This window comes from Bos grunniens, chromosome 2, assembly GCF_055505025.1.
Source record: "Bos grunniens cultivar Pamir isolate PY7600 chromosome 2, Bosgru_T2T1.0, whole genome shotgun sequence".
Lineage (NCBI taxonomy): Eukaryota > Metazoa > Chordata > Mammalia > Artiodactyla > Bovidae > Bos > Bos grunniens.
Window position 1 is genome coordinate 66,179,711 of NC_141166.1, and position 22,538 is coordinate 66,202,248.

A 22,538-nucleotide genomic window follows, 5' to 3' on the forward strand; every position below is an offset into this window, starting at 1 on the left:
TGCATTCAGAAATTCAGAATTTGAGGGATTTTAGGGAAATAATATGGTTTAAAGACTGTATGGTATCTGACAACCCTGCGGGGTCTGGGGCAGCACCCCATAATCAAGCACACAAAATAGAGGAGCATTCAAACCTAGCCAGGAACAGAAAGACTATAAATTGCTCCACATTCATTTAGGAAGGAGTTGACCACCAAACAAGTTGTGCAAAATTATGGTTTACTGAACCTTTTGGATTTATGATCACAAAGAAGGGCTCGTCAAAATGTGTTAGTTACAATAATAGTAAAACAGTAATAATATCCTCTCATATTTGCTGTATGACTCAGGGAACTCAAACGAGGGCTCTGTAATAACCTAGAGGGGTGGATGGGGTGGGAGGTGGGAGGGAGGTTCATGAGGGAGAGGACACATGTAGGCCTATGGCTGATTCATGTTGATGTATGGCAGAAACCAACACAACACTGTAAAGCAATTATCCTTCAATTAAAAATAGTTTTTTCTAAACAAAAGAAAAAATATAATATCCTCTTGTATCCACAATTGCTTTCTCGATCTTACTCAAGTGGAATAAAACACCTCCAGAAAACTGCATTTATATAACAGGCAGTTTAGGTGAAAAACAGTTGAGGTGCTCGGTCAAGGCCCAGCCCCCGCCCATTCCATTCCCTGCAAGTATAGACATTCTGGAGCGGGCCCTGCAGGAGTGACTGCCCAGGAGAAGGCCTGTGTGAGGAGGCATCTGGAAGGACTTTTTTTTTTTTTAATTTTTATTGGCTGTCCTGGGTCTTCGTTACCGTGTGCAGGCTTTCTCTAGTTGCTGCGAGCTGGGGCTACTCTAGGTGCGACGCTCGAACTTCTTGTTGCAATAGCTTCTCTTGTTTTGGAGCGCGGGCTCTAGGAAGCTCGGGCTCAGTAGTCGAAGCTCATGGGCTCTAGAGCGCTGGCTCAGTAGTCGTGGTGCATGGGTTTAGTTGCTCTGCAACATGTACAATCTTCCCGGACCAGGGATTGAATCTGTGTCCTCTGCATTGGCGGGCGGATTCTTATCCACTGTGCCACCAGGGAAATCTCTGGAAGGACTTCTTAGAGTTCCTGCCCCTGAGGTGGGCAAGGACCTTCCCCAGTCCAGTGGAGGTGCTGCAGAAGCTGAGGGCCAGCCTAGCATTTCTGCTTAAAATAGAAAGAAGATGTCTCTCCTTTCCTCCCTGAGAGCTGTGAGAGCTTAAGCTCCTTGGCTTAAGGTGTTACCAGGCGTGTGTGCATGAGATGGGTGGGGACATGGCCTCAGCCTTGATGGGGAGCCTGGTGAGGGCCTCTTGGCTCCAGGGGTAGGATCCACAGAGCAGCCAAATGAATGGGCAAACTGCATGTTTCTCTGTCCACATTAAGTCCTTTCCTTTATTCCTGATCCTGAATGAGGGAATCCAGGGGAGAGGCAGAGTCCAAGCTCCGGCCAGCAGACAGTGCCCTGGAGGCCTCAGCACTGGCCACCTGCCAAGGGAGACATCAGGGCAGGTGAGAGTGTTACAGGTGTGTTTTCATTGCCCGGGGATGAGTCCCAGAGAATGAATTTCTCATTGCGTTACCTGAGAGCATTTGCACATTAAAGTTTGGGAACTCGTGACAAAAGAGAAGGGGCATCTCTGAGACACAGGGAGCTGAGAATGGCAGGTTTAGCCTCCTCTGCTCAGCATGGAGCCAGAAGACTGGGGCTTCCTTAGTGAGAACTGAGACTTCATGAACATATATACTTTGCTCACACGATTACTATATTATGTCATTCAAACAACTCTTTGAATAAGATGCTATTGCTTCCAATATATATTAGCACTCAGAGTGGCATGATCCAGGGGTGGAGCTGGTGTCTGAGTTTGCAGGCTGGCTGTCCCTGTGGCCATCTATAATACAGTAACCACAGGAGCACTCCACAGTGCTTGCACAGAGTCTCCACAGTGTTTGCTCTGCAACAGAAAGAACAGAGTTAATGATACAAGAACCTTAGGAACCTGATCCTCCTTTAGCTCATATCTCCTATTTTTAAAAGTCAATCCAAGGACTGTTTACCCAAGAAACACTGCCAAGCATTTGTAGATGGCTTTCAATGAACAAAACCCTTCACCACATCGCATCTCATCTTGATACTGTCAATGAAAAGGTAATGCTTGTAGAGGAGGACTTTATGTCTCTATTTTATGAATTTGGGGATGGAGGCTCACTGAGAAGTGTGCCTTCCACAGCCAGCAGGCAGATGGCAAGGACTTGAACACCAGCTTCTTTTATGATAGGTGTGCTACCCCATTAACTCCTCTCATTCTACTCTAAACTTTATTTTCAATCTTCCTGACCCAGTTTAGGCTGGCTTTACTACTTTGGGTTCCTAGAACCTAAAGGTTTATAGTCATAAATAATTGCACTCTAAGAGTTAATGTCAGGAAATTGACTTGAAAGGGACCATCTAGCACAACAGTAATGTTTCCTGACTCCAGGGACAAGGAAACACTTGCTGAGGAATTGTGCCTTCATTGAATCAACCTCACCTCCATTATCTTAAAATTTAAAAAGCATCTTAATAGGGAAAAATTAGGTTATGAGAAATCCAGAATTCAGATGCTTTTCCATATGTTTTTATCTGCTTACTAGCTGATGAGTTCATTTGAGGACTCAATAGTTAACCATTTTTTTCAGTTGAACCCCCCTGCTCCAAACTGTCAAGGAGCACAAATATTGATTTAAATACATGCATTGAGATAGCTTCTCACTCATCAAATGGAGGCAAGCTATAGTGGAGGACAGGGTACATTCACACACTATCAGTTCGTTCAGTTCAGTCGCTCAGTCGTGTCCAGCTCTTTTCGACCCCACAAACTGCAGCACACCAGGCCTTCCCGTCCATCCCCAACTCCCAGAGTTTACTCAAACTTATGTCACACACTATGACAGTCTTTTATTCATATATGACCTAAAACAAAAGTTTCATGAAACAACTTTTAATTTTTAAATTTTGTATTTATCTTTTCTTTGTTTTTAATGCTGGAGATGTCCCACTATATTGATTTTATAGTTCACTAATGGGGATTAAGATCTGCAGTTTCAAAATACTGGCCTATGAGTTCTTACTAACTCTCTTGTATCCAGTCATCACTTATATGTGAGCTGAGTTTTCGGTTTTAATCTCTCTCTTGAGCTACAGACTCTAATTCCCAACAGTCTATGGAGCTTCTCTGCTAAGAGGAACTCAAAGTGAATGTAACCCAAGCAGAACACAACACCTCTCCCCTCTTTCCTCCCAGTTTCCCTCCCTAGAGTTCCCCATCCTCTGAGGGGATCACTCTTGATCCAGGTGGCCACGCCAGACACTTGGTTGGTGTCCTCTTCTTCCCTTCCTCACTTCCCATACCCAATCAGTCACCGAGTCCTGTCCAATAGCCCCTCTAAATATCTCCTGGATTCATCTACTTCTTTCCAACAGACCATTATTATCTCTGAACTACTTCAACAGTCTCTAACTGGTCTACTTACTTTCCAATGTGATGCCTTTCAATCCACGCCACACACAATGGAGAGAAGTCCTTCTAGGATGCGAAGGCTGATCACTTCACTCTTTAGCATAAAAGCTTTCAGTGATCTCCTGGAACTTGTAGTAACATGGCTTCCTTGGCTTGGAACCCTCTTCTATTTGCTCACCAACCCCACATCTATCTCTGCCCAGCCCTACTCATTCTTCACGTCTCTACTACGATGTCACTCACTATGGGAGCTCTGACCCAACCTAGACAGCAAATTCAGGTCAAACTGGCCTAAGCATCCTTGTGCGTGGTCCTTTAGCCTCCTGCCATCACCTGTCCCAGCACTTACTGCCCTGTACTGTCTGAATAGTTCTGCATCATAGCCCAGTGTCTGCAACAGATACTTGCTGAATGAAAAAATGAATTCTGGTATGTAACCTAGTCTTTTCCTTCAATACATCATAAAAAATTTTTCTACTACATAATTTTAAAGGTGGGCATCCTGTATAGTATTGCATGAGTGTACAGCAATTTATTTAACTATTTGTCAAGCATTTAGGTGGTTATAAGGTTCCTCTGACTATACATATTATTATAGTGAGCACCTTTGCACACAGTTCTCAACACGCAATTTCAATTATTTTCTTGGGCTAAAATTCCTAAAATTTGAATTGCAAGGCCAAAATGTATGCATGTTTTAACAGGTTTTGATTTATATTGCCAGGTTGCCCTGCAGGAAGTCTGGGCTAATTTGCACTATTACAAACAGTATAAAAGAGTGCTCATTTTCCCTCATTCTTAGCAACACTGGGTTTGATTAAAAATATATATATATCCAATTTGAAAGGTAGAAAATAATAATTCCTTGTCACTTCATAAGGGATATTAGCATTAACAATTGCATAAAATATTTTCATGTATTATTCATCATATGAGGGTTTACAGATACACACAGGATAGTAATAACAGCTGTTATTTAGAGAGTGTCTACTTGTAGGCAATGTCGTATACAGAAGATTGTTTGTGAGAACTTATTGCATACAGAAACTGCTAAAAGTTCTGTTTACATTATTTGTCACCAAATCCTCACAAAAAACCTTACCAAATATGTTGCAATACATCTATTTTACAGAAAATCTAGCTGAAATAATGATAAATTATAAATGATTATAAATGACAATAATTATTGTTCAATTATTATGTGCTAGTTATTAATGCTTAGTGCTTTCAAAGTCCTAATTAATTCTCACAACAGCCCTACTGTATGGATGTGAAGTTTTGACAAAGGTGCTAATGTACTTCAATGGAGAAAGGACAGACTTTTCAACAAAGCTGCTGGGCCACCTGGAATTTCGTATGCAAAGAATATTCCTTGACCCTTATCTGGTACTATACACCAGATATAACTCATAATCAATCATAGACCTAAATGTAATAGCTAAAACTATAAAAATTGTAGAAGAAAATACAGGGATAAACTTGATCTTGGATTATGTAAGAATTTCTTAGGTAAAACCCCAAAATACATAAACTAAAAAGAAAAAGATAAGTAAAATTTTATTTTGGACTTGACCAAAATAAAAAATCTACACTCTTCAAAAGACATTGTTAAGAAAATGAAAAGACAAGTAACAGTCTGAGAAAAAACATTCCCAAAATCTGATAAAAGACTTACATATCTTGAATATATAAAGAATTCTTACAACTTAATGAGACTACAACTCAATTTTTAAGAGTAAAAGATTTGAACAGTCCTTAATCAAAGAATATATTCAAGTGCCCAGTAGGTACAAAGCAAAATAAATAAAACCAAATGAGATACAATTACACATTTTTACAATTGACTAAAATTAAAATACTGGCAATACTCAGAAATATTATATGATATCACTTATATGTGGAATCTAAAAAAAGTGATACAAATGAACTTATTTATGAAACAGACTCATAGAACTTAAGGTTACCAGGAAGGGTGGAGGGGAAGAGTTAGCAAGTTTGGGATAGACATGTGCACGCTGCTGTATTTAAAATGGATAACCAACATGGATCTACTGTATAGCACAGGGAACTCTGCTCAATATTCTGCAGCAACCTAACTGAGAAAGGAATTTGAAAAAGAATAGATATATGTATATGTATAACTGAATCATTTTGTGGTGTACCCGAAACTAACACCACATTGTTAATAATCTATACTCCAGTATAAAATAAAAATTTTAAAGAAGGACTACTAATACCAAGTATAGGTGAAGATATGGAGGAACTTAAACTCTCATACACTGCTGGTGGGAAAACAAAATGGTACAACCACTTTGGAAAGCAGTTTGGCAATTCTTTTAAGGAATTATCTATTTCAATGTTTTTTAAAATTTTTATTGGAGGATAATTGCTTTACAATGTTGATTTCTGCCATACAACAATGTCAATCAGTCATCAGTATATATGTCTCCTCCGTCTTGAACCTCCCTCCCACTTTCCACCCCATCCCACCCCTCTAGGCTGCCGCAGGGCATCAGGTTGAGCTGCCTGTGTTATATAGCAACTTCCCACTAACTATCTATTTTAAAAAGTTAAATATATACTTACTGTGTAACTGAATAATCTTGCTTCTTGGTATTTATCCAAAAGAAATGAAAACACACTTCTATGCAAAGAACAGTAGCAAACAATGATAGCAGCTTTATTAATAAGATCCTCCAAATTAAAAAAATCCCAAAAGTTCAGTAATAAATAAATGGGAAAATAAAATGCAGTATATCACAATGAAATATATATATCACTCTGAAATAAAAAGGATTGAACTGTGACATATGCAGTAACACAGATGGAACTCAAAATAATTATGCTGAGTGAAGGAGATGAAGTACAAAGGACTATAGAAACTACAGCTTAATTTATATGAAATTCTAGAAAAGGTAAAACTATAATGATAGAAATCAAGGGAGTGGTTGCCAGGGGCTGGGGATGGGGAAAAGTGATTGCAGAGATACAGAAGACTGTTGGGTAACAGGACTGTCTCCTGTCTTGATGACTGGTAGTTACACAACCATACACATTTGACATTATACTGTACAATTAAAATTGGTGGATTTGATTATATGTAAATTACACACTGTAAGTTTTATTGTAAAGACGATTTTGGAAAGAAAGTAGGAAGGAAGCAAAGGAGGTAGAAAGGCGAGAAGAGAAAAAAAAAATACTGTCAGGCCAGATAAAAGCTGGTTAATGTCATACCAATATGACAATAAATATGGCAATAAAAGTGTAACCATTGGAGCTATATTCTTTTGCCAGACAGAAGTCTGCAGCTAAACATGTAAAAGAAGGAAGAAAGAAAGAAAGAAAATTCAAGACCTATCATAATTCAGAAACTGGACTATTGAACTCTTGGGTTTATACCCACTTAAAGGTGCACACATGTGTACTAAAAGGCAAGTTCAGTGATGTTCACAGCAGTTTTATTTGCAATAGCTCCAAACTGAAAACAACCAAAATGTCCACCAATAGTAAAATGACTTGCAACAAATCAGACAATAGGTTTTTATACAGCAGTTGAAAAAAGCAAACGATGGTGACATGATATCCTGATGGATTTCATAGAGGTAATGTTGAGCTTAAGAAGTCATATGCAAAAAATACATGTGAAGGATAGAATTCCATCCATAGGGATTTCAGAAAACTAATCTGTGGTGATTGAAGTCAGAGTAGCAGCTTCCTGGGGGAAGACATGACTGAGGCAGACCTCTGGGGTCAGGAAATGCTGAATAGATGGATCTGGGTAGTGGCTGCACAGTGTATAATGGAGTAAAAATTTAGTAAGCTGGACACTCCAGATTTGTAAACTTAATGAATTTAAGTTATGCCTCAGTGGAGAGACAATTATTTTAAAGACATACCAGAAGATCAAACCAGTTAATCCTAAAAGAAATCAACCCTGAATATTCATTTCAAGGACTGTGCTGAAGCTGAAGCTCCAATACTTTGGCTACCTGAGGCAAAGAGCCGACTTACTGGAAAAGACTCTGATGCTGAGAAAGACTGAGGGTAGGAGGAGAAGGGGGTGACAAAGGATAAGATGGCTGGATGACATCACCAACTCAATGGACATGAGTTTGAGCAAACTCCAGAAGATAGAGAAAAACAGGGAAGGCTGGTGTGCTGCAGTCCATGGGGTTGCAAAGAGTTGGACTTAACGACTGAACAATAACAATGACAAAAATACTCAGTGCCTGTTCATTTCAGTTCCTTGATTTCAGACTTGGCAGACGTACAGACCAGCTAGGTTGGGTTTTTATCTGTTCTTTATGAAAACAAGGAACTTGTTAGTATGAAGCATGGGCATTCTGAGCCGCCCTGTGAGTGAAGATTTGTCTGAGAACTGTCTTGATGGTTGGAAAACTACTATATAGGCAATCCCATGTGTTCACATAGACTATGTTAATTATAACTTTCTTATCTGTTCATCAGGTCAGATTTCTCAACCACTCTCTCTGGGGCACCTGGAGCCTTGAGAAGACCTAATTGCCATCTCCCTGTCTGAGGACCTATTAAAAAGTGCTTTGAGCAAACAGCTTGAGCTGCAGGAGGAGTGGCGGCTGTTCATTTTACAACTTTCAGAGGGTCAGGGCCCCTTTCTGCTTTTGTCAGGTAACTCTGGGTTCCCAGATGGGTGAGCGAGCTTACTATAGTCCTCTTTGCTGTTTTTCTATTGAAGAAAATTTTTATTGAAGGTGTGTGAGCTCCCTTTCACCTGGGCAGAGGGGAAACACAGAGCTCACAGGCTAAGCTCAGCCTCACTGTACAGCCCCAGGGGCTGGTCACTTAACATCTTTAAACCTCACCCCAAAGATGTTAGGAGACATAGTCAATGTTCAGAGATAGGAAGATGCAACATTTTGAACATGTCAGTTCTCCCCACACCAGTCTATGGATTCAATGCAATCTCAGTAAGTTCCCAGAACTAATATTGTTAGTTTGTTTTTGTTTTTTCATAAAATGGGTTGCAAAGAGTCAGACACGACTGAGCGCACGCGCACACACACACACACAGAGAAAACTTGACAAGATAATTTTAAAGAATATATGACTGTCCAAAGGGCTAAAAATAGTAAAGACATTCCTGAAAAAGACTAGGTTGGGGGTAATTTGATATTGGGAATTATCATGAAATTATATGACAAATGAAACAAACTAGACACCAGCACCAGATGTACTCTGTGGACATGACGTGACATGGTGACGTTGCAGACAGCAGGGGAGGAAGTGCTGGACTGGGGCCAGTGGCTATCCAAACAGAAAAAAATAAAACTGAATTCTCTCCTCCTCCATATGTTATGGACTTCGTGTAAATTCCAAAGGTACTGAGGACTTACAGGTGAAAGGCAAGAGGATTTCTTCAACAAGAGAGAAGAGAAAGTACTAACTATAAAAAGGAAAGATTAATAAACCTGACTGCATTAAAATTAAGAACTCTATTCATCAAAAGATGTTGATGAAAAGTGAAAAGACAAGCCATATCTTGGGAGGAGATATTTGGAACATTAATAACAAATAAAAGACTAGTATCTGAAGTGTATGTTAGTCGCTCATTCGAGTCTGACTCTTTGGGACCCCATGGACTGTAGCCCACCAGGCTCCTCTTTCCAGGGGATTTTCCAGGCAAGAATATGGGAATGGGAAGCCATTCCCTTCTCCAGGGGATCTTCCCAACCCAGGGATCAAACCTGGGTCTCCCGCATTGCAGGCAGATTCTTTACCATCTAAGCCATGAGCAAAGCCCAGAATATATAAAGAGCCCCTGCTAATGCATAAAAGAAAGACAACACAGCAGAGACTGAGCAAAAACCACGAATAGGCATTTCTCAGAAGAGGGAGAAATTATAAGCCCATTATAATCAGGGAAACGCAGCACAAGAACCCAGCAACAAACCATTTTAGAAAAAAATGCTAAGTTTTGGGCAAGACATGAATCAAAAGGAACTTCTATGGTAATATATTCCTTTCTTTTTTTTTTTTAAAAACTTGATGCAGTCTCTTGGGAAAACCATTTGGTGGTTTCCACAATTGAGGGTTTGGATATTTGTGGCCCAGCAATTCCACTTCTAAGTGCACATGCTAGAGCAGGGTCAGCAAACCACGGCTCACAGGCCACTTTTTGCTTTTTTGTTTTGTTTTTGCCAAATAAAATTTTATTGGAAATCAGACATCTCATCTGTATGGCCTGTGCCTGCTTTTACTCTAAGAGAGCCGAGCTGAGTGGCTGTCATAGGGACCATAAAGCCCGAAACCTAAAATATTTACTAACTAGCCTTTTACAAAGTTTGCCAACCCTTACCTAGAGACATTTTTACAGCCTCATCTTGCTTTCACTTATCACATTTTTTTTCCTGCACTGGGTCTTTGTTGCTGCACATGAGCTTTCTCTAGTTGTGCTGCACGAGCTTCTCATTGCAACGGGTTCTCTTGTTGGGGAGCCTGGGCTCTAGCGCACAGGCTCAGTAGTTGTGGCACACGGGCTTAGTTGCTCCGAGGCATGTAGGATCTTCCCGGACCAGGGATCAAACCGGTATCTCTTGGATGCAAGGCAGATGCTAAACTGCTGGGCCACCAGGGAAGCCCCAACATTTTTTATGGACTTTATTTTTCAAAACAGTTTAAAATTTACAGGGAAGTTGAGAAAATAGTACAGAGAGCTCTCACATGCTCCTGCACCTCATTTCCCCTATTATTAGCATCTTATATTAGTATGCACCTACATGTTCATACATTGATATGAACTGAAAGTGAAAGTTGCTCAGTTGTGTCCAACTCTTTCAACCCTGTGGACTATACAGTCCATGGAATTCTCCAGGCCAGAATACTGGAGTGGGTAGCCTTTCCCTTCTCCAGGGGATCTTCCCAACCCAGGGATCAAACCCAGGTCTCCCGCATTGCAGGAGGATTCTTTACCAGTTGAGCCACAAGGGAAGCCCCAAAACGAGCTAAGGTGTTTACTATATTCACAGTTCCTTAGCTTTTATTCATTGTCTTTTTCTCTTCCAGGGTCCCTCTCAGGATGCCTCATTACATTAATTGTCATGTCTCCTTAGGCTCCTCTTGGCTGTGATAGTTTCTCAGACTTTCCTTTTTTTTTTTTTTTTAAGCTTTTTATTTTATATTGGAGTGTAGCCAATTAACAGTGTTGTGACACTTTCAGGTGGACACCAAAGGGACTCAGTCATACATACATATGTATCCATTTTTCCCCAAACTCCCCTCCCATCCAGGCTGCCACATAACATTGAGCAGAGTTCCCTGGGCTATATAGTAGGTCCTTGTTGGTTACTGATTTCAAATATAGCAGTGTGTACCTGTCCATTCCAAACTCCCTAACTATCCCTTCTCCCCATCTTCTCCCCCACTCCTGCAACCATAAATTCATTCCCTAAGTCTGTGAGTCTCTCAGACTCTCCTTGGTTTTGATCACTGTGACAGTTCTGAGGAATGCTGCTCAAATATTTTTGAAGATGTCCCTGGGAATTTATTTGATGTATTTCTTATGACTCGATAGGGATTATGGGCTTTGGGGAGGAAGATCAGAGAGGAAAAGTATCGTTTTACCAAGGGTACCAACTAACAAGAATTATTTCGGCTTATAATGACCTTGATCACCTGCCTAAGGAAGTGTTTGTCAGGTTTTGTCTGTCAAGGATTCTTCCCCTCACCTTCTGCCTTTGCATACTGGACTCTCTGGAAGGCAGTCACGATGGGCTTCCCAGATGGCTCAGAATCTGCCTGCCAAGGCAGTAGATGCAGGAGACGTGGGTTTGATTCCTGGGTTGGGAAGATCCCATGGAGAAGGAAATGGCAACCCATTGCAGTGTTCTTGCCTGGAAAATACCAGGGACAGAGGAGCCTGGAGGGCTGCAGTCCATGAGGTCGCAAAGAGTTGGACATGACTTAGCAACTAAACAACAACGGCAGCACTGTGCACAGGCTACACTTATGGGACGGGGATTATTCCTTGGGGGTGAAATGTATTATTTTCTTCAAGGGAAATCTGCCTCTTTTCTCCCATTCATTTATATATTCAATCACTGATATCAGTATGGGCCCATGAATACATATTTACTTTAAACTTTGGGTCAAATGTTACAATACTACTTTATTTTGTAGCTTGGTGTTCCAGTCTTATCACTAGGGATCCTTTCAGTTGCCTCCTGTATGCCTCTATCAATGGAGGTTTTTAAAGTTTTGAGCACTTTCTTACATGCTAGCAACACAAAATGCTCCAGGTTCACCATGTGTATTTCCTTTTCTGGTTCTAGAATTGGCCATTTCTCCAAGGACTCTTGGTTCCTTATTGGAGAATGGTATTAGAAACCAAGATCCGGGTGCTAAGATACTTATTGTTATTAGGGTGTCATTGCTTCTAGGCCCTCTTAGACTATAGGACAGGAACTATGTACGTATATATTAACCTCTGTGTGTGTGTGTGTGTATGCATATACAAATACTTCTACATGTAATCATCTGTATAAGCTACACATGGGTTTATACTAATGTCTCCCACTCTAATCCATTACCACATGGATCATTCCAGCTTCCTCTCTTTGACTATTTGTAAATTCCCACTCCAACTATAAGAAATTGGTTTCCCATCATCTGTCAACCATTTACTTGATTGTCCAATTCCTGTGTACATGCTTAATAATATCAGAATAAGTATTGCATGCCCCCATGGGAAACAATTTTATTAACCAGAGCACAATGCTTATGTGCACTTTTCCATGCCTCTATTCTTACTTATTTCTAAAGTTGCTTAGATCAGCATCTTTCTCCACCCCTTTCAAATGCAAATGTATCATTCATTTGCAATACAGTTAGATTCTCTTGGGACATTCTCATTCTTCTATAGGGTCCCCTGATCTCCTAGATGGATTTTTAACTTTGTGTATATTAAAATTCTGTTTGCTATTTGTGTGCCCAACTCAGTCACGTCCAACTCTTTGTGACCCTATGGACTGTAGCCCACCAGGCTTCTCTGTCCATGGGATTCTCCAAGCAAGAATACTGGACTGGGTTGCCATGCCCGTCTCCAGAGGATCTTCCCAACCCAGGGATTGAACTCAGGTCTCCTTCATTGTGGGCAGATTCTTTACCTTTTTATATTCATACCTAATTTGTGGGATGGTTGTGAGCATTAAATGAGATAGCATATGTAAAGTACTTAGTCTTCACTGTTGACAATTGTGTTCCTATTATCGCCCCCTCAGAAATCATGGTCAGTTACTTCTGCTCTGTGTTAAGTTACCTCCATGAACTTCACATTAAGCCCTTTCTTATAGGTGACCACCTGTGAGGGGTCAAGTCCACTCCACCAAAGAGGATTTGGGGAGCCAGAGCTGAGGTTAGAGGTCATCCGCTATATGACCTTTTTTGCACATGAGGAAAAAGGGGCACAGAGAAGTAGATATTGAGTAGAGTTCCCTGTGCTATACAGTAAGTCTTGTTGGTTATGCTGTACTTTAATTTACACTGACAGCGCATCTCCATTCAGACCAACCATACACTCAACTTTTTGCAAGGTTTCCAGGCTAGAATATCTGTTTTCTAGAGAGAGGTTTCTAGAGTTGTTCTCTTGAGTAAAGAAAACCTCGCAGTAGGTTAGTGCGGTCGACCCAATACTGCAGATGTAGCAGAGCTGAAAGGAGGCTGAGAGGATAACAGGACACATTCGGGGGAAAAACATTCTTCTGCAAGTGTAGGACTTCTGATCTATTAGCCCATCCAGTGCGGTAACTACAGTGAGCAATGGGTAACACCAGGACTGGGAAATGGGGACTGCGCACAGCCTGTGGTTGGTGTAGTACTAAGAAATGACCACACGATGTCACCAGAAGCCATTATTTGGAAACAAGTCAAGCTGGGCTCCCGGCCTACTTCTGATCTTTCAGTGCCTGTCTAGCAGATTCATGGGGTCGCAAAGAGTCAGACACGACTGAGTGATTGAACCGAAATGATCTAGCAGAAAGGAAATTTCCCTGGAGCTCTGAGTGGCCTCCATGCATGTGGCTAATGAAAGAAGGAAATTAATAAGCAAGTCCTCAAAAGTAACTTCAAATGGGAAGGATTCACTTAGACCAGCACTGTCCAATAGAAATATAATGTGACCCCTGAATACAAGCAGAATATGTAAATTAAATGCTCTACTAGCCACATCAAAAGAAAGTAAAAAGAAACAGAGGAAAATAACTTTAATAATTTATTTAACCCAACAGATTAAAAACTTGTCATGTCAATATATAATCAATACAATAATATTAATGAGATACTTTATTTTTGCATGCTGCCTTTGAAATCTCCTGTGTGAGTGTGTGTTTAATTTTTATTAAAATATAATTGATTTACAATGCTGCGTTAATTTAAGGTGTACAGCAAAGTGATTCAGTTATACATATACATATATATCCAAGATTTTTTTCCATTATAGGTTATTACAAGATATTGAGTAGAGTTCCCTGTGCTATCCAGTAAGTCTTGTTGGTTATGCTGCACTTTAATTTACACTGACAGCACATCTCCATTCAGACCAACCATACTTCAAGTGCTCAGTGGGGCCAGGGGCTGTCGTGCTGGACAGAAATGAAACAAGTTCACGTGCATCAGCTCTGAGAAGCAGCTTGCATGCACTGGAGAGATATGGGGGCCCAGAAGCATCCTGAGTGCAAGGCTAATTTAGCAAATAGTACCAAGTCAGCTTGCATTCCCCCAAATTCCTTGCCACTTGCTGGATAATGCCTGAAATTCTACTATCTGCTCCTTTGGGGCTTCACATCCTTCAAATCCTAAATGTGACACACTCTTCTCTTTTTTTACTTACGAGCCAGAGACCCAGGATCTGAGTTTATGGAAGGATATGGGCCAGGAGGTCTTCTCTCCACAGGAAAGGGTAACAGACAAGCAGCTTCTCTGGCCCACCAGAGACTTGTCATAGCAAAGAGAGTTCAAGGCCCTGTAACCCCCTGCCACTCCACCATCCCCAGTTAGCTTTCCTGAACCCACACAGGAAATGCTCAAGATGGTCAAATTTGACAGCCCTCCCATCAAACTAGCTTCCTAACCAGAAGTGCTAGAGGAAAGCCAGCCCGCTTGGCTCTCTGAGCCCAGTTCCTGCATCCCTTCTACCACCCTGGACCAACACAGCCCATCCACGTTGAGTTGGGTTGTCTCATCCACACGCACTAGGCAGTTTCCACCAGACAGAAAGGGAATGATGTCCTCACACTTCCTCCTCATCCCCACTCCCGCCTTGGGCAAGAATTTCAGTCCAGTGGTTCCTTAGGCTTTTGGCCCAGTCTACTGTAAGGACTCCTGTGGAGAGGGGAAAGGGGGGACTCGATTTCCCAGGCTATTGTGGGCCCTGGTAACATACTATTATCTGGAGGAAATGCTGAACATTCTGGCTCCCAGGGCCAAACAGCCGACAGTGTGGAAATATCTGAATTTCTGGAGAGATTGTTTTTCATTGCCTGGCATTGTGTTTACAGCACATGGAGGAGGAGAAGGGCATGCCTGCCACAAGGAAACGGCAACCCACTCCAGTGTTCTTGCCTGGAGAATCCCAGGGACGGGGGAGGCTGGTGGGCTGCCATCTATGGGGTTGCACAGAGTCGGACACGACTGAAGCGACTTAGCAGCAGCAGCCACATTGGAATAGAAGCCCCATTCCTTGAACAGACTGCTCAGATCAAAGTGCTTTCAAAAGAATTAACCAAAGTTATTCAACAAAATGCTTGGGTACCCACAGCCCACAGCAAACACAGCAGCCAGTATAGGAATACAGATGCTGAAAAAAGATTGGGAGTTCTAAGTGATGAAAAGGATGGTGGCAGTGAGTCAAAAGGATCAAACAAAGCTGGTGTGCTAGCATGGTAGCTTGGGGCAGCCGCACAGAGCTGAGGCCCATGTCCCATAGACATTGCTGCTCTGCCCAGCCCCCAGCCCCCATCCTATTTCTCTCCCTGTGGTCTAGAACCTGGCCCCACCACATCACCTCGACTGTGCCCCACACTCCCCTCCTACCAACCAAAGGGAACCAAAAAGTCAGAAATTTAAAAAAAATTTTTTTTTTTTTTGCCATGAAATTCCTGGAGAAGGGAACGCTTTCTGGTGAATAACATCTTCAGGAAGACAAAAAAAGCTAACTCAGCAGCAGTTGCTAGGAACTTATCTGAAATATCAAGTGTGTCTTACTTATCGGTAACTACTTGGTAACTTATCTAATTTGGAAACAGATTCTTCATGATGCAGCTCTCTTGGGTGGGACCGAGTAAAACAACAACAACAACAAGACAAACTTGCGGAAAAGCTACACATAGGTGTATTCATTCACATTTGCCCCTAAAGGTTCCCAGACCACAACTCTCATTCACTGGAGGTGATTACTGGGGTACAGCCTGAACTCAAAAAATAAGCCAGGGGTGAAGAAATGGGCCTTACGGTTCACTGTCCCACTGTCCTGGGTGTGTAACTATACAATTTAGCCTGGAAACTGCCTGCACCCCTTCAAAGTTGGCTGTGGGGTTGGCAGGTCAGTGTGAGAACTGTATGTTTGAACTGTAGGATTTGGTGATGCCTAGGGTCACATTTGGGGCTTCCCAGGTGGCACAGGGTAAAGGGCCGATGCAGGAGATGCAGGAGATTTGGATTTGATCCTGGGTCAGGAAGATCCCCTGGAGGAGGAAATGGCAACCCACTCCAGTATTCTTGCCTGGAAAATCCCATGGACAGAGGAGCCTAGTGAGCTACAGTCCATGGTATTGCAAAATGATGGACACGACTAAGCACACACACATACAGGGTCACGTCTGGGGAGTGTGCAGGATTTTGCATGTGGATTTGCCTTCTTATCCAAAGAAGCAGCAGGTAGGCTGGTGTGGCAGAAAGGGCACTGACTGGCCTGGAAGGTAGTCTCTGCCTGCCATCAATGGGTGGTGTGAGCTAACATTTGTCACCTACTTCTCTGGGCTTCCCTGTGGTTCAGCTGGTAAAGATTCCCCCTGCAATGCGGAAGACCTGGGTTCAATCCCTGGGTTGGGAAAATCCCCTGGAGAAGGGAAAGGCTACCCACTCCAGTATTCTGGCCTGGAGAATTCCATGAATGTATAGCCCATGGGGTCGCACACCCCGCTTCTCATTATAAGGAAGAAATAAAAAGCAAAGCCTATATTTAGCTAAGAAAGTGTGAAATGGCAAAGTCCAGAATTTCTTTCAATGGTGCATTTGTGTTGTATGTATGTGTGTGTGTGTTGTCAGTGTCTGATGTTGTAATTCTCCTCAAATTTGACCACAAAATACCACATAGCCTAAATGCCAAAGCCTAACACTGTCCCTGTTAATAGCATTCCTATTTGGATGCCTTTAAAAAATACCTAGGAAACCACCTATTTCTGTTTAATCTGCAAAAAGTTTTAGTTTTAAAGGTAAGGTGTTTTTGAGTTACTGAAGCCTAGTTTAAACAGTACAAAGTACTGTGTTTTTAAAGCTTAACTAGACAAGAATTTGTTTCCTTTGAATGACAAAAAAAAAAAAAAAAAAAGCTATTTTCTTCTCCAACAAGGAGGGGGGTATGTCATCACATAGCAATAAAAACTGAAAATCCAACCAAATTAGGACTGACAAAAAAATGGCAGCTGGTAAAGCCTGAAATTGTAACCTATTCTCCAAGTCGTGGAGAAATAAAATTAGGGCAAGTTCAAGGATGAGAAGTATCAGTAAAGTATCTAGGTTTTGACTCTTCAAAACCCCTGAGAGGCCCAGTGATTTCTGGTGGAAATTCCCAAAACCCTCAATCATGAGTCACTGTAGTCTGCTGCCCCCTGAGCCTCCACTGGTTTTGGCAGACATCAGCACCCCATATCTCCAGCCCAGCACTGGTGGGGAAGCTCTGATTGGGAGAGGATGGGGCTGAGGGATGGGTGGTAGTGAAATGACCTTATAAGGCAACTTTAAGTCCTGGGGAAGGCCTGGTGTTTCATCAAACTAGAAAAAATGTTAAGATCTGAGACCTCCTGCCCCTCCCATTGAGAGTCCAGAGAAAGAGGGAGATGTGTTTAAGGACATCCTTCTATTTAAACACGAAGGGTAATCAGGGTAATCCCCCTAATGATTCTATCTTAAGCAAGCTCTGGAGGATGGAAGACGTCTAGCTCACAAAGGTCAGACCTTGATGTGAGTGTACCATGGAGCCGGTCAGAGCCTGGAAGAAGCAGAACCCAACGTGGGGGTATTCATACCTTGGGAATCACCAACTTCCCATTTTACAGGTGATGGACTTCAGGGTCAGAGAGTGAAGTAACTTAAGGACTCCCAGCCAGGATTAAGCCCAGTCTGCTTCCCAGGTGATGGGAGCAGGACCTGGAGTGGGAAGGAGTTCCCACCTTCCACCTGGCCACTCAAAGCTGGGGCTCTGTGGCAGAAAGAATGGGTGTTCCCTGGGATTCTCATAGACACGCACATTGGGGCTCAGTGCTGAGCTGTCTGGGATGTGCTTCCTGGCACATAATTACCACCATCAAGATTATTATTAGCATTAGGCGTTTACATGACACTTAATATTTCCAAAGCATTGTACAGCCATTTAATTAGTTTTTCCTTGCAACATTCCTGTCAAGTCTGCACTTGATAGCTGGGAGACTGACAGGGGCAGGCAGGAGAGGTGAGGGGATAAATGCTAAAGGTTGATGGAGAAAGAGGGATGGCAGCACTGTCTCTTGGCTTTCCTTCTCTGATGACCTAGGGAAGATAAATAACCTCCTATGCTCCCTGCAAATTCTGTACTCCCAAGCCCTAGGTCCCCACAGTCAAGGTACCTGTAACTTCCAGGAGGTAGAGGATGTGAGGAGAATCTCTTCTTTGGTGTATTTTGGCTCAAGGTTCAGATACCTTCCAAAAAGAAAAAAAAGACCCATGTCAAGTTCAAGTTCACATTCATTCAGAATTGTTGACACCTTCAGTTTCTTGCCAAATCTCAACTACACTGCAAATTTACAGAGTTGTGATTTCCAGACCTAAGACAGCCTCCAATAGGAAGACTTTTTAGCATTTGACAAGTCCTAATTAGGTTTGCTCACTCCTCATCTAAGAGCCCTGTGGGGTCTGGGGAAACTGGGGTCTGACGTGCCCCCTCAGTGACAGAGACCTTGCAGCAAAGCCTCTAGTTCTGCTCCTTGGGTTCAAGGACAAAGCTGTGGGAAAAGGAAATAGGAGGGAGCCAAGGCTGAAAGACTAAAACTCCTGGTGATTAGCTGAGGGAGATAGCACTCTGGGGTCCAGCCCCCTCTTCTCAGCCCACCTGCACTTTTCTGAAGCAAGCTGAGAGGCCACCTCCTTTTTCTCTGCCTGGAAAGTTCTTTCACCAGGGCCTGGGTGAGTTGGAGCCAACCATCAGCACAACCCCTTCCACATAGCACCAGCTGAAGGTTCTCAAGGATGGCAAAGTTTCTCACTGGCCTGCAGAGGACCTGGAGCCAAGGTAGAGGGGAGTGGACCCCTATCTCCTATCAATTCTGATCCTAGGTCCCCTCCTTCCCTCTCCATCCTCACCCTCATCCTGGTCAGTAAGAAGGGCTGCTGGAGCCTTGGAGAGGAGCAATCCCGAGGGATGAGGGATGATGGCTAGGAAAGGCTGGGTAACCCGGATTTTGCCACTGTCCTCCACCGGCCTCCGAAAGTGGTGGTGGGACAATTGAGGCTCAGGTCTAGGAAGCCTAGGGACTCCTCCTCTCAGCGGGACTCGAGCTCTCTGCACGCCCCAGCCAGGGCCCCCGCTCCTGCTGCCGGAAAGCAAGTCTGGGAAAGACTGGGCTTTGGCGATCACTCTGGCAGCCGTAGCTGCCGAGACCAGACACTGAAAATGGAGGTGCGGGTTGGGCTGGTGGGGTGGGGGTGAGGGTTCCCAGCAACTTCGACCTGCCAGGACCAGCGTTTTTGCCCCCGCAGCCCGCTGCAGCCAACCAAGAATGAGTTCACGCGGGGCCCCTTCCAAGGTCACTGAGCTCAGAAGCGCGAAGAGCACCAAAACCCGCAATGAGTGGCTGCCCGACCGCGCTACACCCGGAGAGGCTGTCAGAGTGAGGGAAACAGAAGGTCATCTCCCTGCAGAGGATTCCAGTCCCTACCAAGAACCAGAGATCTGCCTACCCCCGGAGAGAACTCGGAAGGCCGGGCCAACGTTCACCCGAAGGAGCTCCGCAGCCTACACGAGTCCCGCCTGGCTGGAGCGTCTGGGATCATCGAGGCCGCCTCGGTGCGGAGAAAATGATAACACCCCCGTCCTCCCTGGGTGCTCCGAACAGACTTTCCTCCGCTCCTCCAAGAGCTGGGGATCAATTCTGCTCTTCGTTTTCCGCTTGCTATAAGCATCCCCTCGGGCTACGTTATGACTCTCCGTGCCTCAGTTTCCTCCTTTGAAAGTTGGAGAGGCAGTGCCACACTTCTCAATAGGTTACTGTAAGCATTAAATGAACTAACCCCAATTAAAAGCTTAGAGCTGCTCCCAAAGCACACCGCTGTATGCTGGATACTCTTCCTCAGCATCCTTACCTCCTCTTAAGGGGACCTTCCTTCCATCTGTTTGTCTCTCTCCCCTTACCCCTCTCCTTCCCTCTCTCCGCCATCTCGATCCCTCATCCACATTCTCCCCTTTCCTTGTCTCTCTCCTTATCTCTCTGTCTCTCCGGAGGGCTTTGTAGACCCGCAAAATCTGAATGAAATATGCAAAATGAATCCATTCTTTTTCTTCTGTCGGTCCTGCCACAGAGGCGAATCTGAGCTGTGTGTACTTTGGAGCCAGCGTTTTCCGCACCAGCGCCGCCGAAGTTCCCGCGTCTCGGTCAGCTTGCCGCAGCGCACTCTTGTCTGGCATCTTGTGATTCCTGAAATCTGGGTTTCTTGGCCCACCTGGGAGAGCCAAGGAGGTGGTGGGTTGGACACTGAGTCCCTGCTGCTCCTCGGTCCGGCTAGGAGACAGCGATCACGCTGCCACCGTGCTCAACCCACAGCTACAGCCGCGGTGCCGCCGTGGTAGGCCCAGGCTTGGAGCTCGCATTTCCTGGGCCGACATAGCTTAACGGGGTGGCCACCAACTCCGGGGCCTCAGCACCCAGGCCAGAGGGCACAAAGTTCCATGGGTCAGATCTGAGAGGCTGGGAAAGCGCCCGTGTCACAAGCAATATGAGTTCCGCGCTGCCGAGAACCGGGACTGCGAACTTTTCGCCGGCCTCTGAGTGCAGCTCGATCTCCCGGACTCGGGAGAAAAATTCCGAGCCGTACAGACCGCCAGGACGTCAGGGCCAGGTCACCAAGTACACCAAAGGATCGGTTAGCGTTCACAAGGACAAGTGACCAGACCCTTGATTTTTCCATCTGCAGCTAAGAACTTTAACCACTGGCCCTGAATCTCAATGTGCGCCGGTTGTTAAGACGCTGAAATTCACCACTTCCACTTCCGAGGAGCCGGTGGCCCAGAACGATTCTTGGACACGCAGACTGGAAGACGAGAAACGTCCCCTCCATCCAGAATGAAAAGGGTCCCAGATTCAAAGTGGCAGCCTTTCTGGGTGTCCCACGGGGAGTTTCTATTCCCAGGGGAGGGGAAGCGCGGCCTCCGCCCAACCATCGTAAAAAGCAGCGGATCCAGCCTCGCGCTGCCCCTGGTCGTTGGGAAGCTGAAGAGGAGGTTAGAGGGCCCTGCCTGCTGCTCCGTCAGGTGCAGATCTTTCCGGGGCGCCCCAGTCGGCACGTCTAATTTGGGCGCAGGCAGGCTGCCCCAAGCTTGCGCGCCGGCCCTTTCAAAAAGCACCCACAGCGGGCAACTCTCGCTTCCCTCCAGCTTCACTAACCCGAAATTCCAAGCAAAAGTCACGCTTTCTCGGGATAGCCAGAGGAAAATACTGTCTCCCACCCCCTTCTTTCCGTTCTTTATTAATTTCATGGTGAGTTTTAGGGGAAGTGGCTTAAGATCTGAGCGATCCTCCTTTGGTCTCAACGCCTACCTTTTTTGCTTCATCTATCTAGGAGCCTCCAGTTAGGAGCTACTCCGGCCCGACCCCAGGAGTTTCAGAGTGTCCATGGCTTCGCCCGTTTTTCTAGCAGGGTCTAGCTTCCGTTCTTCCTTGACCTCTCTGACAATGACTGCAATCCAGGGTCCTGGGTCTTCTCTCCTAAGGCTCCCACATGAACATCCATTATGTTCTCCCTGGCTCCGTGACACCCGTCCTCCCCAGCCATGTCCCACACTGTAAACTGACTGAAGTTTTCCTGTTTGTTTCTTTTTAAAAAAGGTTTAAGTAAACGGGCATTTGGGATTCCTTGGTGGCTCACATGGTAAAGTGTCTGCCTGCAATGCAGGAGACCCGAGTTCGATCCCTGAGTCGGGAAGATTCCCTGGAGAAGGAAATGGCAACCCATTCCAGTATTCTTGCCTGGAAAATTCCACGGAAGGAGGAGCCTGGCAGGCTATGTCCGTGGGTCGCAAAGAGTCAGACATGACTGGCTTCATTTCAAACAACTATTCGGGCCACCAAGAAGCATCCTGACTCCACGCAAATGAAATCCCCAGACAACTGAGAAAACAGTAATATTAATTGAAGCAGCTACATATAAGATATTAGGATATAAATGGCATGTAAAAGTCCAGAATCTATTAAGAGCTGGAAATAGAAACACAGGACATACACGTCTACATATACTTGTTAGATTCAATGTTAGATTCAAGGTCAGAGTCGAGAAGGGATCAATCTAATCCAATTTCCTCAGTTTATGAATAAGGAAACAGGCCCAGAGAATGCCAGGGACCCTCTCAAGGTCGCATAGCAGAGGAGTCGAAAGAATCCAATTCTGACTCCCAACTCACTGCCCATCCTACTCCGACTCAGGTGCTTGCTGCTTTAGGAATCACAGAGCAAACAGCTTAAGCTCTCATGAGGCGAGGGGATTCCGTGAAGGATCCCCTTCCTGCAATCTTGTCTCTCCCCTGTCTGGTGTGGA

At 44.2% G+C, this 22,538-nt stretch overlaps 1 long non-coding RNA gene across 1 annotated transcript; it reads right to left on the reverse strand.

Annotated features, from left to right (window-relative positions):
- Positions 1 to 202: 202 nt before the first annotated feature.
- On the reverse strand, positions 203 to 18,434 carry LOC147378191 (uncharacterized). Its single transcript, XR_015151465.1, has 2 exons — positions 18,362 to 18,434; positions 203 to 1,964 (listed from the first exon to the last, which is right to left on the reverse strand). It is a non-coding gene; the product is annotated as an uncharacterized LOC147378191 (long non-coding RNA).
- Between the last annotated feature and the right edge of the window lie 4,104 nt (positions 18,435 to 22,538).